This window comes from Thamnophis elegans, chromosome 1, assembly GCF_009769535.1.
Source record: "Thamnophis elegans isolate rThaEle1 chromosome 1, rThaEle1.pri, whole genome shotgun sequence".
NCBI lineage: Eukaryota > Metazoa > Chordata > Lepidosauria > Squamata > Colubridae > Thamnophis > Thamnophis elegans.
In genome coordinates, this window is record NC_045541.1 from 112,447 (window position 1) to 127,402 (window position 14,956).

Here is a 14,956-nt window from a genome sequence, read left to right on the forward strand (position 1 = left end):
AGGCCGGCCCTTTTATTCAACAGACCTAGCAGTTTTCGTCTGGGCTTCATCTTGCTTTTGCCTGCCGATCACGGCAACATAGCTAGGCCAGGTCCTCCCACCCGCTCATCCCAGGGCAATTGTCCCTGAAGCATCACTCTGGTCCCAGCGCTCCAAGCAGCTCAAATGCTGGGGCCTCCTCCTATCAAGAGCATCGCTCTCTTGTAGGAAGAAGAGCCGTGGGGCTCAGGCTGCCTGAAGGGTCTGGTGGGCCCACTGGCACCCCCAGGGCAGGGATTACTGGTTCACCAGAGAAGAGGAGGGGAGGGGAGAGGTCTGCAGCCATTAGCATCCAGGGGCCTCATTGGGAACCCTGGGTGAGGTTAGCACTAGCACTGTGATGCTTGGGCACACCTGGGAATGGGTCAGGCTGTCCTCTCTAAAAGCAACCGGCCCTTCTTCCAGGGGGGGAAACCACTTTTGGATGCCCCTGAGAAGCACATTCAGAGGCGGGGATCTTTCCCGGAAGGAGCCCAAGCAAGGAGCACCTTTTACCCGCTGAGGCTGGCTTGCCGGTTGCATCTGCTTCTGGGCAGGAAGGACCTGTGGTCTTCCAGGTGTAACTGACTGGCTTTGCTGCCGTCCCTCTTTTACTTATTAATATGGCATAAATAATTATTATTGCCTTACAGTGGTTCTTTCTGAAGATGTAATAAGTACCATTTTAACATTGAGATATGAAATGTGGATGGTTGGGGGTTTGGGGATTTTTTGGGGTCTGGTGTGAAGAAGCCTGGCTCCTGTTCCCCTGCGGAGGAAGGAAGGCCCCAGGGGCTGTGTGACGGAGTGCCAGGCTCCCCCAAGGGTCCCTTCCCTGCCTGGCCGGTCACGTTCACGCCAAGGTTCCTCGTGTGCAGAAGCCTCAGAAAATGCCTGGATTGGTTAAGAATGAGCTGGTTGATTAAAAGAGATGACTCGGTGTATGTTTTGTTCCCATCACAATAACACTTTGCAGGTGATTATTAAATTAGAGATTTTCTTTGTCTTTCTCACAAAAAGAGCCCCTTTTCATGTCAGCACCAATTATGAGCGGTAATTTTTCTCATTTTACAAAAGAAATTTCTGTCCTACCTCCCCCCTCCCCTCCCTCACAAATAAAACGGGGCTTTGACATTCAGTGACAAGGAAGGTATTTTTTCTTTTTTGCACACACTGTGCTTTTGAGTTTTCTTTAAAAATTCTGTTGACTCCATTGAAATGTGACAGGGCAATATTTAACCTGAATGGAGGCAAGTTGACTTCCCTTATTAAAACTGACAGCTAAGGACATTTTGCTCTTCATTCCTTCTGATACATGCAGACAAGTCTTTGCTGCTAACTAGTATACAAAATAAAAAATACTAAGGAGATGAGCACCTTATAAACAATATATGAATGACAATTGCAAGTTTAATCTAGCAAAGAAACCTTTTTTTATCCTTTATTAAAATTAAAGCCCTTTCAGATTAGCTTGATATGTGAAGACAGCCTGACACGGTTAATTTCCAAGGGTGGATTCTTTTTCTTCCTGAACTCCACATAATATTCTGGGTGGGTCAAGTGGGGGGGGGGGAACCACCTTTGGATGCGCACAGGTGGGCTGTTGCCGTTTTCAAGAAGCAGGGATTCTGCCCGGGGGGCCGAGAGGGGCCCTGGCTTCAGGAAGGTTTTCTGCGAGAGGCAAACCTTTCCATTGCGATCCAGTGGCTGGGGGCCCCGGAGCAAGCAGGCCCTCGGCCAGGAGAGCAAGGAGAGTCCCTGGGAGCAAAGGCTAGAAGGAGCCTCTGGGGTGGCAAAGAGGACCTTGCTGCTCCCACAGCAATGGAATCCTACAGCGGATGGAAAGGCCTTCTTGTCCCCTCCGCTCTCCTGTCCTTATGCACCAGAGCTGACGTTGCTGGCTTACTTGAGGGCATTGGGAATGTTTATTCCTCACCATTGGCCTTCGGAGGGTCTATGGCATGTGGGCCAAGGGAAAGCCTGTTAGACAAAACAATAGGATGCCCAAATAAAGAAAATTTGGGTGGGACGTTTTTCAAGCACAACAAACTCCCTTTAACTACCAGCACTTTTTTATACCAGCCACTGTAAACCGCAAGAACACATGTGCTCTGTATGCACAGCTGTTAGCAGGCGAGTGTATACTGTGTCGGAACATATGTAGGAATTAAGTGGAATGCAATACTGGCCAAATCTAGGAAGCAGAAGCTCCCCGCCTGCCCCACCCCTGTGCTTGCAGCTGCTGGCAGCGGTCGCCGGAGGCTCCCCAGGGAGGCCCCCGGGTGCTCTGGAGCTACCTTGGGCCCAGGGCCCTTGGCATGGGTGCAGGTGGCAGGAGGAACACCCTGGCCCCCATGGGGCAGGGCATGGTTGGCAAGAGACACCCACCGGGGGGGGGGTACAGTGTGAAGAAGCAGCTCATGCCTTTCAAGAAGTGGGGGGAGCCATGGGGGGGGGAGCCATGGGGAAGGCCATTTATGAGTGTAGAAGGTTTATCCTAAATATGAATGATTGTTTTTAATTGTGCAAATCGTTTGTATGCAACATTAGGCAGCTTCTTTCAAACCAGCTGTCTCCATCGTTGCTCCTGAGGGCAGAAAGTGTCTCCCACTCCAAAGCTGTGGAGACCGAGGGGTGTTGCTGCCCTGGGATTTCATCCCCATTATGAGTAGTTTGAAAGGTGCTTTCCTTGGCCAAGTCCCTTGGCAGCACCACCTTCGTGCCTGGTGTTTGTGTAATGACACAGTCAGACCTTACACCACAAAGAAGAAAAATAGACAATACATTCAAACAACCCGCTTCATGTATTGGAAACTTGGAGACGTTTGTCCACTTCTTAAATGCCTGGAAGAACATGGCAACCTGTCCCTGGTGGCTGTTGGTGCATCCTCCTTTCGGTTTCTGTTTGTGACCGCAATGCTTGCTGGATTTTCCACTAGGGAGGCACTGGGATGTGGAAAGCAGCGCATGCAGGGCCTTCCCAAGTACATTTTGCTTTCACTCAATTGCTTCTGCTTTTTCCTCTTCTGCCGGCCTTAGACATAGAAGCTATTCCCACCCGAAAGAAGGGACGTGGCCTTCTGCCTCCTATAATGAACTGGGTAAGATTCCCCCCTATAAGCAACTATACCTTCCCTTTCAACCTCGGACCTTTCCTTAGGAAGGGAGAGAGACTCCCGCCAGCCTCTCCTCCCCTTATAGGAGCCCAGAGCACTGAGGCCGGGGCCCTTGGCTTCCTTGGGCCACATTTCTTTCCTTCTCTTGTCACAGCCTTCTTGATGAACGGAAGGCTTGGGCTTCCCCTCCAACCAGGCTGAGGTGGGAATGGAGGGGGGAGAGGGGATCCTTCTCCTTCGGGACCCCCACCCTTTGGCCTGCCTCCTTCCAAGGGCGCAGAGCAGCAGGGGGTCTCCAGAGCTCCCTACAAAAACAAAGAAGCCAACCGTCTACAGCTTCTGGCTGTGGTTGGAGGCCAAGGGCTGACTGAGGGCTTCTGTGGGTGGCCTTTGGGAAAGCTCCCTTCGTGCGGGGAAGGAGACCCTGCTCACGAAGGGCCCCGGATCCAGAGGGCCAGCGCTTGCCTTGACCCTTTCATGCTGCTGCAGAAGGGGGATTCCAGGCGCAGGCAAGAGGAAAGGCCACACAGGAGCCCTTCTGGCATGGAGCAGCCGGGAGTCCCACGGCAGGAGGGGAAGGAGAGGGCCTTGGAGCACAGATGCCTGGGAATGAAAACGGTTTTTGTCCTGCTTAAAAAGCGAGTTTCTTTTCCCAAGTCTTCCTGAATTCGATCACTAACCATAAGCAGGGAGTGGAAATTGCCCAGTGGGAGAGCGGTGCCCTCTGCTAATCTCTGCGGAGGCTGGGTGGTCTGCATTCAAAAGAGGCCTGAAAGGTGGATGCCATCCCACAGAGCAAGGAGTTCCCCTTCCCACAATGGAGAGAAGAAAGAAGAGGCCAGGGAGAGGTGGGAATGAAAGGAAGGAAGTAAATGCCAGCAGAAAGAGTGCCGATGGAATACTTGAATGTCCCTTCCTCCACCTGTTTCAGAACATCCCTCCTTCTTTATTTTATTTCTTATTTTTTATCAGAGAAATGTACGTGGCTGCCCAGCACACTTCAAGGGGACTCCGGGTGGCTTAGGGCATTGGAGGAGGAGCAGCTAGTAAAATGTGAAGTGGTTTTCATGGTGTACCTGCAATCTTTCCTCTGGAGGGGCACTGAGAGAAGAGCCCCTGGAGGGGCCTTGTTCAGAGGAGCAGGCCAAGATCAGGAGAAATGGTGACTGCCAGGCCTCCTTCCACGCATTGGGGCTGAATGTGGAAGGATGAGAAAGCATCCTTCTAGAAGCACGCGGCTGATCAGCAGGTTCCTCCCTAGAGGAAGAGGAGGGCAGGCTGTCTGGCCCAAGAGGTGCCCCAGGCCAGGAGGGCATCGTGGGCAGTAGCCGTTGCCGCCACCCTTCCGAAGACGGAAGGAAAGCCTTCGCAAGCAGGCTGTGAATTGGTTTCCACGTGTGCATTGACAGATTGGGAAAGCAGTTTGTTCTACCAAATTTAACAATGATATATCATTATCACAACTTTGGGAGAAATCTATACAATCAATAAGTTTGTAGCCTGAACAGGATTTCTATCGCTCGCTTGCTGTGCTGGTGTCAGGCACGGGCATATGGATTGAGTCACAGCCGGAGATCAATGGAATTTGTGGACAGTGAGCTCAATAACAAGCCCATCGGAGGAGACAGAGATGTAAAAGGCAAATTTACTAGAGTATAGAAAGGAAGCGGATTTCCCCCCCCCCCCCCCCCGTGCCTGGCTGCCAAGTGAGACGCAGCTGCGGCTGTTTGGGAGACTTCGAGGTTCAGTCGGATGGGGAGGGGGGGCACGCATTCCTGAGTTAACACGGGGGGGGGATCTGGCAAAGTCGGGACTGGGCAACTGGCCAATAATGATGGGGTGGCAAAAGGGGAGTGGGGAGTGGAGACGGGGGGCTCCCTTGTCAGGGCATAAAGACTGGAAGCGACCAGGGGGTCTTCTGGGGAAAGACCATCCCACGGTTTATTGACTGCATGCTGGCTAATGGTCCAAAATAACACGGCGTAATTAAACAGTTTAATGAATTCACAACTCTTTTGTTTGAAGGAGGCTCCGGATGCCCATTTCGGGAGGCCTCACAAAGAACCCTGCTGGCCATGAGTTAAAAGTGGGAAATGGAGCCTTTGAAGACATTTGGGGACTTCATTATCCCAGCATGTAAAACGATGCTCTGGAACAGCGGGGCTTTCTCCCTCATCTCCCCCCAAACAAAAGAGACCCTCAGAGTGGCTGGGACAGGATTCTCCTTGGTGTCTGAGGCCAGCGGAGCGCTTCCCGGCAGGCTGGTGGGTCTGTGTGGCCACCAAACAGCTGCTCTGGAGGGCGGGTGGGGGTGGACCTGGGCTGGTACTCGGCTCTGGCAAGGCTCCATGCGCTTCCGGTGAGGCTGGGACCGGGAATGAAGAGGGGCTGAAATTTGGTTCCCTGGCCACCCTTCCGGTCCTTGGGGGTGACAGGCCACGGACTGCATCCCCAAAGGTTCCAGTCCACTCACCTGGTGCTCCTGCCTGGAGGGGGGGAAGGAATGCAGCCCCAGACCTCTGTGATGTTGCTCCGCTGGCCCCTCTTAAGGAAACGTCCTTGGCCCCAAAACTCAGGTGAGAGAGCCACGTTGTACACCAGAATGGAGCTGTTAAAAGTGGGGGATGAACGTTGGCATGACTTCCTCAGCCAGTGCCATGTTCTGATAGTTGTGGGCCAGAGGGGGCTTTTCTCAAGGGGCTTTGCATGCTGCCCCTGAGCCTTAGCAATCTTAGTGAGGGGGCCAGAGAGCCCACGGGAGACCCTCTAATGGAGCAGGAGGCCTCCTCTGGGCAGCATAGAGGAGGCCTTGGGAAGGCCAGGCAGAGCCGGAGGTCTCTCTCTCTCTTGGACCCCTATTGCCAGTGGGAAGAAGCGTGGGGAGAGGTAGATCGCTTCTCCTTCTCCAGGAGGGCAGAGAAGGTGGCAGCCTCGGTCGCAGAATTACCTGCCTTTTCCTGGGCTCTGGCCTGGGACTGGGCTCCCTTCGGCCAAAGCCTGCTGAAATCTCGGCCCTCCCTTTCCAGCTGTGAAAGGCTGCGGGATTAAGGAGCAGCCTCAGGAGCAGAATCCCACTTTTAGAGGAGGGGGAGTTCTGGAGGGAGGTGGCCGAGATCTTGCTGTCCATGGAGGGGCGGGGGGAGGAGAACAGCTTGCTTCCAAAAATATCTCTGGTGCAAAGAGGGCAGCAAATGGCATTTGGCTGGAGAGGGGCCATTATCAGGGCCACACAGTAGCTGTGGTGCAAAAGATTTCTCCCTCCTACCAGGGGTGCCTTTCCTTGGCTCTTAGAGCCCAGACCTCTGGCAAAGGGGGGCTTCAGAAAGGGCCAAGAACTTGGTTGCTTTCATGACCTTCAAGAGACCACGTATGTATGTATGTATGTATGTATGTATGTATGTATGTATGTATGCATGCATAAGAGTATATGCCTATATGTTTGAATACAGGCCCTAGAATTAGTTTTGCAAATACTGGACCCAGGAAAGGCCTCTTCTGGCTGTTGCCCCTTCCCATGTCTCTCTCCCCTTTCTGATCAGACCGATTGGGGGTTTGCCCTTTCCGTGGGCTCTCTGGCCTGCCAGGGCCCCTGGGGCGCCTCTTCCAGCAATGCCTGGGGGCTCCTGCAGGGCTCCTTCCGGCAGAACAGAAATGGGGGCCCTGTCCGGGAAAGCCAGTCGAGTTGCTTGATTAGCTGTTCTAATTTCTACTTCTAATGTACTTGAACTATTTCCTTACAAGTAGAGTAAGATAAAATGCTGACACTCTGGTCGTGATGATGCTTCATGTGACCCTGTTTCAAGACCAGACGATCATAGAATTTCCCTGCTCTTTGTGCATTTTCTTATTTTTGATTTATGACCCATACCTGTCCACAAAGCCCTGGGAAGGCAACTATCTTAATAAGTACCGAACATGACACTGCAAACCATAAATATTCAAATGCGCCCCATAAAAATGTAGCCTATTGTATAGAATTAAAGGTAAAATATGTCTATCACCCAGCATTATTACTAAAGGAAACTGCTGAGATAAAAGTGTAGAAGTTATTGCCTGCTGCTATGTACTTGCTCAAATGTTCTGGTAACTTTGCAAACTCTATTTTATCTAGCCAGAAATAAACCCCATTAAATTTAATGGGACATAATTAGGTTAGTTAACTTATAGACAGCTGCTTATGTCATTTTCAGCAATCAGGGCGATTTAAAGTGGTCCTTTTTCCAATCTACCCCCCCCCCCATCTATCTATCTATCTATCTATCTATCTATCTATCTATCTATCTATCTATCTATCTATCTATCTATCTATCTATCTATCTATCTATCTATCTATACACATACATACATGAAGGCTCTGCAGGTGTGGTTTTCAGCCCCTCTCTGGAGGGGCTGCAGAGGAGAGCAGCCAGGTGGGCCGGAATATCTTTGCTGGGGGGGCTTGCTTTGCAAGGGGTGCATTTAAGGCGAAGGGGCAGCGCATGGGCAGAAGCAGCCTGTGCCCTTTATGGAGCCCCCCTTGCCAACCTCTACCAAAGAGCTATGCAATGGGACTTATCCCAGTGATGAGAAGACGTCGACAGGAGTGGCAGCTTTGTTGAATGGTGACGAGAAAGAATCCTCTGGGAAGATTTTCGGTCCCTGCAGAGCTCACTGCCATTGAAACAGCCGCCCCCCCAATCTGGCACCCTGAAAGGGGGTCCCGTAGGACTGAACTCCAGAGGGGGCCAAGGGCATGTCTCTTCTGCTGCCCCACCCTTGGCGTGGACTGGGCCAAAGTGGCCCCTGCCTCTTGCGACCTCTAAACCTTGCTAGTTCTGTCTCTGTCCCAGGAGGGGCCAAAGGAGCCTCTGCTGTTGGTGAACCAGATCCCCCCCACCCACCCATCGCCTCTTCCCATCGCCTGTTCCTGCCTCCCATCCTTCTAAAGCCATGGAGGCCACAGTTGTGTTCTTAAATTATACCTCTTGCTTAACAGAGGACGGGTCCTTTTAATGAGGGCTTCAATGTTAGCACTGGCTGCCTCTGCCGAGGGAGCCTCTTTTGTTCCCAATGAGCAGCCCCGCATTTGCACCACCCCTAGATTTATGGAGGGACAGAAAAGCCTCCCAATTTATGACCTCTGAAACAAACGGCTCCCACCGCAGAGCCAAAGGGGCACCAGACACTGGTCTCTGTGGTGGCTTTCCATTCCGCGCAACGGCAGAGCGCTGGCGCAACTAGGGGAGTCTGAACTCAGAGGAGTTGTCCTGGCCCATAACGACCATGGGAGCCTTGGCTCCACCCGGCTGGGCCTGGGGCTTCTGCCACCACGCGGGGTGCTCTGGGCCCCTGGACAATCCTCCCTTGTTTCTAAAGGATCCCATCGGTAGGGAGACTCGGACTCCTTCTGCCATTCCTTTTTGTGCTGTTCCTTGAAACGTTTCCCTTTGCAAACTCCATCATGGGAATGGCGAGATCAGGGGTCCCTCTGGAGTCAACAGGGAAGCCGGGTTGCATGAGAGCCACTCCCGTCCCTGCTGCTCCAGGCAGGGCATTTCACTCCAGGCCCCCCCCCCCCCCCCAGTGTCACTTCGACAGGTCTGTTCACTGTGGGTTACACGGAAGCCCAATGCTGGAGCCCTTTGTCTGGTTTTGAACCATTTGTTTCTCTCTCCACTGAACCTGCGGGAGAGAAAGTGCCGGAGGGGCAGACCTGCAGCCTGGTCTCTTAGGGGAAAGAAAGAGGCTTCAAACCCTTGGCCCTTTTTCTCCACTCTGGTGTCAGGCGGTTTAGGGGGCAACTTCAGAAAGCAGCTTGGCACAGAAGTGCCCTTGGCTCGCTTCATTTTTGATACATTTCCCAAATCTTATTTTGGGGTACTTCAAACACTCCAGAAGGGTCCTGTTAGTTTCCCCTGCAGTGTGGGAACTGACTTCCTTAGAAGAGCAGCCCTCTAATAAATGTCTCCAAAAGGTAAATAAATCATAGCCGTCCATCCATCCCCTTCAAATTATGACCCCCCTTCCCTTATTAGTCTCCTGGACCCGAGACTTCTGCCTAAGGTAATTAATGTCCAGAGGGTGTTGGTCGTCTTCCAGATTACCCAGCCATCTGGCACTGGAGCAGGGGGTGGGTCGGGCAAGCAGGAGCAGACCAGGAATGTCGCTCCGGAGTGTCTTCATTTCAAAGAAATGAATCTACCGGAATTTAAAGTGGTCTGAGAATTCATCAGGTAGAAAAGGACATTTAATTGCATGTTGTTGCAGAATACTTATTTTTAGTCTGTGATTGCTTGACTAAGAAGTAATAAGAATTTATCTTTGCATTTTACATAGATACACACGCACAGCCACTACAAAACTCTGTGATTTCAAAGTGTGGTCCAGTTACTGTTTGTATATTTGTTCAGGACGCTCTTAAAAGAGCCAGAAGGGTTGCTGATCTTCCCCTGTTTATACGTGACGTTTGGCTTGGATGCTGTCTCAGTTTGGGTTGAAAGATTTGTCAAGCACCGGCTACAGAGATGTAAGGCCGATGGAGGGAAGGGTTTGGATCCCCCTTTTTCCATGCTCCTTTGGTGCTTCTGGATAAGTAAACAAGGAAAATCTCTCCACGTGGATGAAATGATGGAAGAAGGAAGAGCAAATGGGCCTCCATCTAAAGGTTGGGGAGACCTTTGAGGTCTTGTGTCCTGGTGCTTTTGTGCATGGAGGCTTCACAGGTGGAGTAGAAAAGCTGGAGAGCTTTGGATGCCCTGTGTGGATGGGCAGGAGAGCAGGTGGAACAAATAAGTGTAGCTGCCGTTGAAAAAGACTTCGCCTTGTGGCCATGGCAGTTGCAGGGGAGGTGGGTGTGGGAAGGGCGGCTGAAGAGTGGCAAGTGGTTATGGGAAGATCTAAGGGGACCCCAGGGGGACATCCCCATTTGCTAAATAGGTGAGAGACAGGCAGAAGGAGCAGCGGTCTAAAAACTGCATAAATTATTTCTATAGATTTCACCTCCAAGTAAGACATCAGCTTTATTTTCTCTTTATAAAACATAAAAAAACTTTAGTTTTTAGTTTCAGTATCTGCAACTATGTTGTTTTTCTTCTTTGGAAGATAATTTATAGGTATAATAATTGGGAGATGACAAGATTCAGGATTGGATCTCTGCATTTCTGACTTCCAGAAATTACACCAGAGGTCATTCTTTAGAATTGTGTAGGTAGGTAAAAGTCCCAAGAAGGATCAGAAGGAAAGGCGCCCGAAATTAAAGTACAATTTGTGTGTAAGATTTATCTCAGTGACAAATCTGATCTTGCCAAAAATGTGAAAGAGGAACTGGTTAGATTCTCAGAGCAAATTGCAACCAGCATCTTGCTGCTCAGATGGATTTTATTTGGGGGGCATCATAGGGGAATTAAATGCAGACTGAAATAGGGGCATCACAGCCAGAAGAGGCATGAAATGCAACTTGGTTCATTTACTAGCAAAGGGCCATCAGGATGATGGCAGATGCTTAAGAACCAGGAAGGGGGCATTTAAATCAGGTTCGTAAATAGAATTTAATAAACAGGAGGCAAAATATTAGACATGAGAATTATGAGTGATTCAGAACAGATGGAGCTAAATTAAAATATTTGCTGACTTGGATCTGTCCACAGAGTTCTGCTTTTTCCTCACTAATTTATTTGGCTTTTAAGAAGAACCATTTTAAAGATACTTGAGTTATGTTTTATTAGTTGCTCTGTTTCAAATTAATTTATGCTTTTCATTTGAAGGACATATGCATTTTAAAATAGATGACTTCATTTTTATGTTTCGTTCAAGCCTAAAATGTAGCTTAGAAACGTCATCAGAAGTAACATTATGCCAGCCACCAGAAAGGCCCCTTTGGAAAGAGGACCATTCAACTCCAAAGTCCCACGCAGGGCAGGAACAGGGTGCATGAGGAGAGGAGGGGAAGGCCTGCCTTGTGTCGATGTCCCTCGCTTGGCCTGGATGTCCCAGGCAGCACTGAAAACGTTCCACCCATCACCTGGTCACACCAGGGCTTCTTTTCCCCAAATCTCTGGGTTGCCCCTAGCCAGGCTGACTAGTCCCCAGCCACAAACATGGTCCCCCTGGGTGGAAGCCAGGAGCCTCCCTGCTTGATCTCTGGGAGGGAATGAGGTTCCCCAGGCATTCGGAGGCTTCACAGGGCGGCAGTGCTGAAAGAGGAATGGGAACCTTGGATGCCTTCTACAGTTTAAGGAGAGAGGCTGGTCTTTCCACAGGCCTTGGGGGGGGGGGGAGTTCACTCAACTGGAGGAGCTTGTCATTATTAGAGGCAGAAGGTCAGTATTTTTGCAATAGTGCCACGTCCTTCATGAGCCTTTATTAGGGGGGAGGGAGGGGGTTGTGCTGGTGGAAGAACACTGTGGACAGACTGATCCAGCCAGGCTTGGTTCTGGGAAAACCCAGCAGCCTCATGCAGAGATCAGGAGGAGCCTTTTGTGTACTATACGCAACCAAGAGGTTCCTTTGAGCTTGGGGAATCCCCAGAGAGGCCGTAGTTTTCAGTGCAAAGATAGCAGCTAAGCTAACCTGATGCAAAGTTTCATGAGGCTCAGCAGATTTGCTTGCTGGGGAACCCAAAATGCTGTTGTTCACATCTATTTATAGCCAATCTACAAATGGTTTGTCTTTTGAAATACTGTTTTAACAAATTGATTATTGCTAAGCCATAACAGTCTCCATAAATAGCTCTGTTCTGTTTTGATGCAAAATTAAAAACTATATGGCAACTATGGGTGTGTCACTTGGAACTCTGACTCTATAGTGAAATTATGATTTAATATACCAGCTGGGAGGAGAAGTCCATTATTTTCAATTGTCGGTTAAATCATACATCTCACAGAACTGACACCCATTGCAACATTTACACGATTTACAAAATGATGACCAAGTGCAAATATTGTAATGAAGTAAATATGGCAGGAATACTGTACTTTCCCTGTTGGATGGGCGCTTTTGAGCGAAGGAAATGCTAGGATACGTGAATTTTATCTTCCATTCGCAAGGGATACTTTGATGTTTTAGCATAGGAAGATATTGGGAAATGCCCAGCCAGGCAAGGGGGACTCAAACAGGGGATTAGCCTTGAATCATTGTGCAGCTGTGACTGAGTTCCCCTGAGCTCCTCCATGGAACCTTATCTCCCTGTCCCCAAGGGAAGGCAAGCAGGCAGGAGAGATTCCTTAATACAGGCAGAACACAATAGAGTAGCTAACTGGAACTCTACACCAGGTGTGGACCTGGTTTCTTGCACAGAAGGTAATTCAGTTTTACTGAACCTTTGTTTTGTTATTCTTGAGGCTGGTCTCCAGTAGATACATCTGTTGATAGAGCACCCTTTCATCCTTTTCCTCAATCACAGTGGTGATGGTGAAAAGCAATTAATTATGTTCTCTGAAAACCAAGTCTTACTTGCAATTGTGACATTATTTCCTCATAATCATTTTTCAAAGTTGCTTTATTAGTGAATTCCCATTTGAGGGATGAGATAAGACGCTAGAATCCTGGCTTCTGCAATGGCAGCTTTCTTATATTTAGTGGCAGTAACATTCCTTGTAAGGCTGGTCACTTGGCTGTCTTAGAGCAGCTGCCCACTCCTGCATTGTACTCTTCAACCCTCCCCAAGTGGGGGGAGCCAGGTGGTCTCTCTTCCACATCCAGAACTTCTGGGCTGCTCTTGGAGCCTGCATCGCTTTCTTTGCAGTCCCCATCTGTGCTGTGGCTGACCCGTGGGAACCTCGCTAAAGACCCTCTCAGCCCGTGGGGTCTCTGAGGAGCAGGAGGGCCTGGAATGGGGGCCATGAGTGGTGGGGTTTTGATGGAGGGGTCTGTGGCTTTTTGCCTTGAATGAGAAGCAAAGGGCTGTTTTGTTTTCGACCTCTTCTCGAATTCTCAGAGGAAGGCAGACCTTTCCCCGTCTTTTACAGCAATCAGATTTATCTGGCATCTCTCAGCCTCTTGAATTACCTATGCTACAGTTGGTCAGCCCAGGAAGGTTTTGGTGGATTTATTTATTTATTGTTCTGAAGTGAGGGCTTTTGACATGAGGTCTCCTCTTCTTCCTCGGGGAGTTGAGGAGGAAAACGGAAAGTATGGAAAGGTTCTTGGGTTGTGGGGTGGGTTTTTTTTTTAAATAAATGCAAAAGGTGCCCCAGTTTAGACACAGAGCACCCAAGTCCAGGACTTTCCCATGTGCCAAGATCCTTCCCAACCTTTCCATCTTTTTCTAGAAAGCTGTCTATGAAAAACATCTTGCCATTTAATTCAGGGAAACACTAGCAACTTGAAAGAAGCAGCAGATCTTGGCATTAAGGCTCAGAGTGGCTTTTAAATGCAAAGTGAAACAGTTGACTTGGATGGGAAACCAATGGTGGCGCCAAAGCTGGAATTGGAGCTTTGCGGTGGCTCTCAAAGACCCTGCTGGGAATTCAAAACATGCTTATGGGAGAAGCAGGACAATGTGCCCTTTCTAGGTGAACCAATCGCAGCTTTGGGCTTGATTGAGTCTCTGATTTTGGCTTTTATCTTTCGTCAGACACCAAAATCTCCTGAGCAAAATCTCCAAGAGCTTCTCCAAAATACGTCACCTTCCTTACGGGAAGTTCCATGATGCCAGTTTGCTTCAGAGTTTTAAGGAAGGTCTTCTCCATTCGTGCTCCAGGCAGGAAGAGGGAGGGTTGACTGGCCAGTATCCTGCATTAATGAATGTGAGAAGAGGAAGAGACAAGGGAGCAGTCTAGACATGGGTGTTTAGGGGACCCGGGAGGGATTTGCTGTTCCATGAAATTCTGGGGATAATCCAGAGCGTCAACCAGCAGAAGGTTTCATCTGTCTGTCTTTCCAGATGCAAATGCAGCAGCACTTTATTATGTGGAGAGACGTTCAGTCAATCAAATCGTTGTCACTAAGATGCTAATTACTTTCAATAAATGTACATCACCCGTTTAATGCAATGAGAGTTTAGAAAATGATACACCTTTGATAATTACAGCAACCAAGATGTGCCCATCAATCTAATGTTTTAGGTTTCTGATTCATTTGCATTCCTTTATTTTTATTAAATGAGCTTTCAGTTATTTTGATTGATTCACTCAGTCTTCGGGGGGAAAAATAGGATATAAAGATTTCATGTAAAATAGTGTGCGTATAGCTTGTCTCATATAGAAATGATGTGCTAAGATAGCTTTTTCCATTAAGAAAGTAAGGCAGAAGTACCATGGAGTGGGGGAGATCTCCTCACACTGGCTTTACAGAATGGGGGGTGGGATCCAGCTCTCGGCAGGACCCTGGCAGCATCTGTTGTGGATCCAAGACTGGAAGGAGAGTCTGCATCAGTCAGGGCTTGAGCTGTGTGCTAGAGGGTCAAGGAACAGGCCACAGGACGTGCCCACCTGTGGTGTGGATGAGACTCTTCTGCTGCCACATGTGTTTCCCTCCTTGGGCTAAAGCCCCTCCCCAGCCCGTCTCTTCCTCAGGTGAACCAATAGAAGGCAGGGAGGGACTCCTGGAGGTTCATAGGAAGGGACTCTCTCTCAGTTTGTCTGTCTTAGGAGGTCTAAACACTTTGTGTTCCTGGCTGCCTAACGGAATTATCTGTTCTTCAGAGCATCGAATTGTTCACTTTTACTTGCAGTGATGCCCAGGCAACAGAAGCCGGGTGAGAGCAAAGATCTGAACTATTCACAAGTTCATCACTGGTCCTTACTGGCTGCCTCTTTCCAGCCTCTATTCTCTTGTGGGCTCAGTCCTCCTCTTTGCAACTGGATTACACCATCATGTGTTTTTGGGATGCCTTACTAATTAGT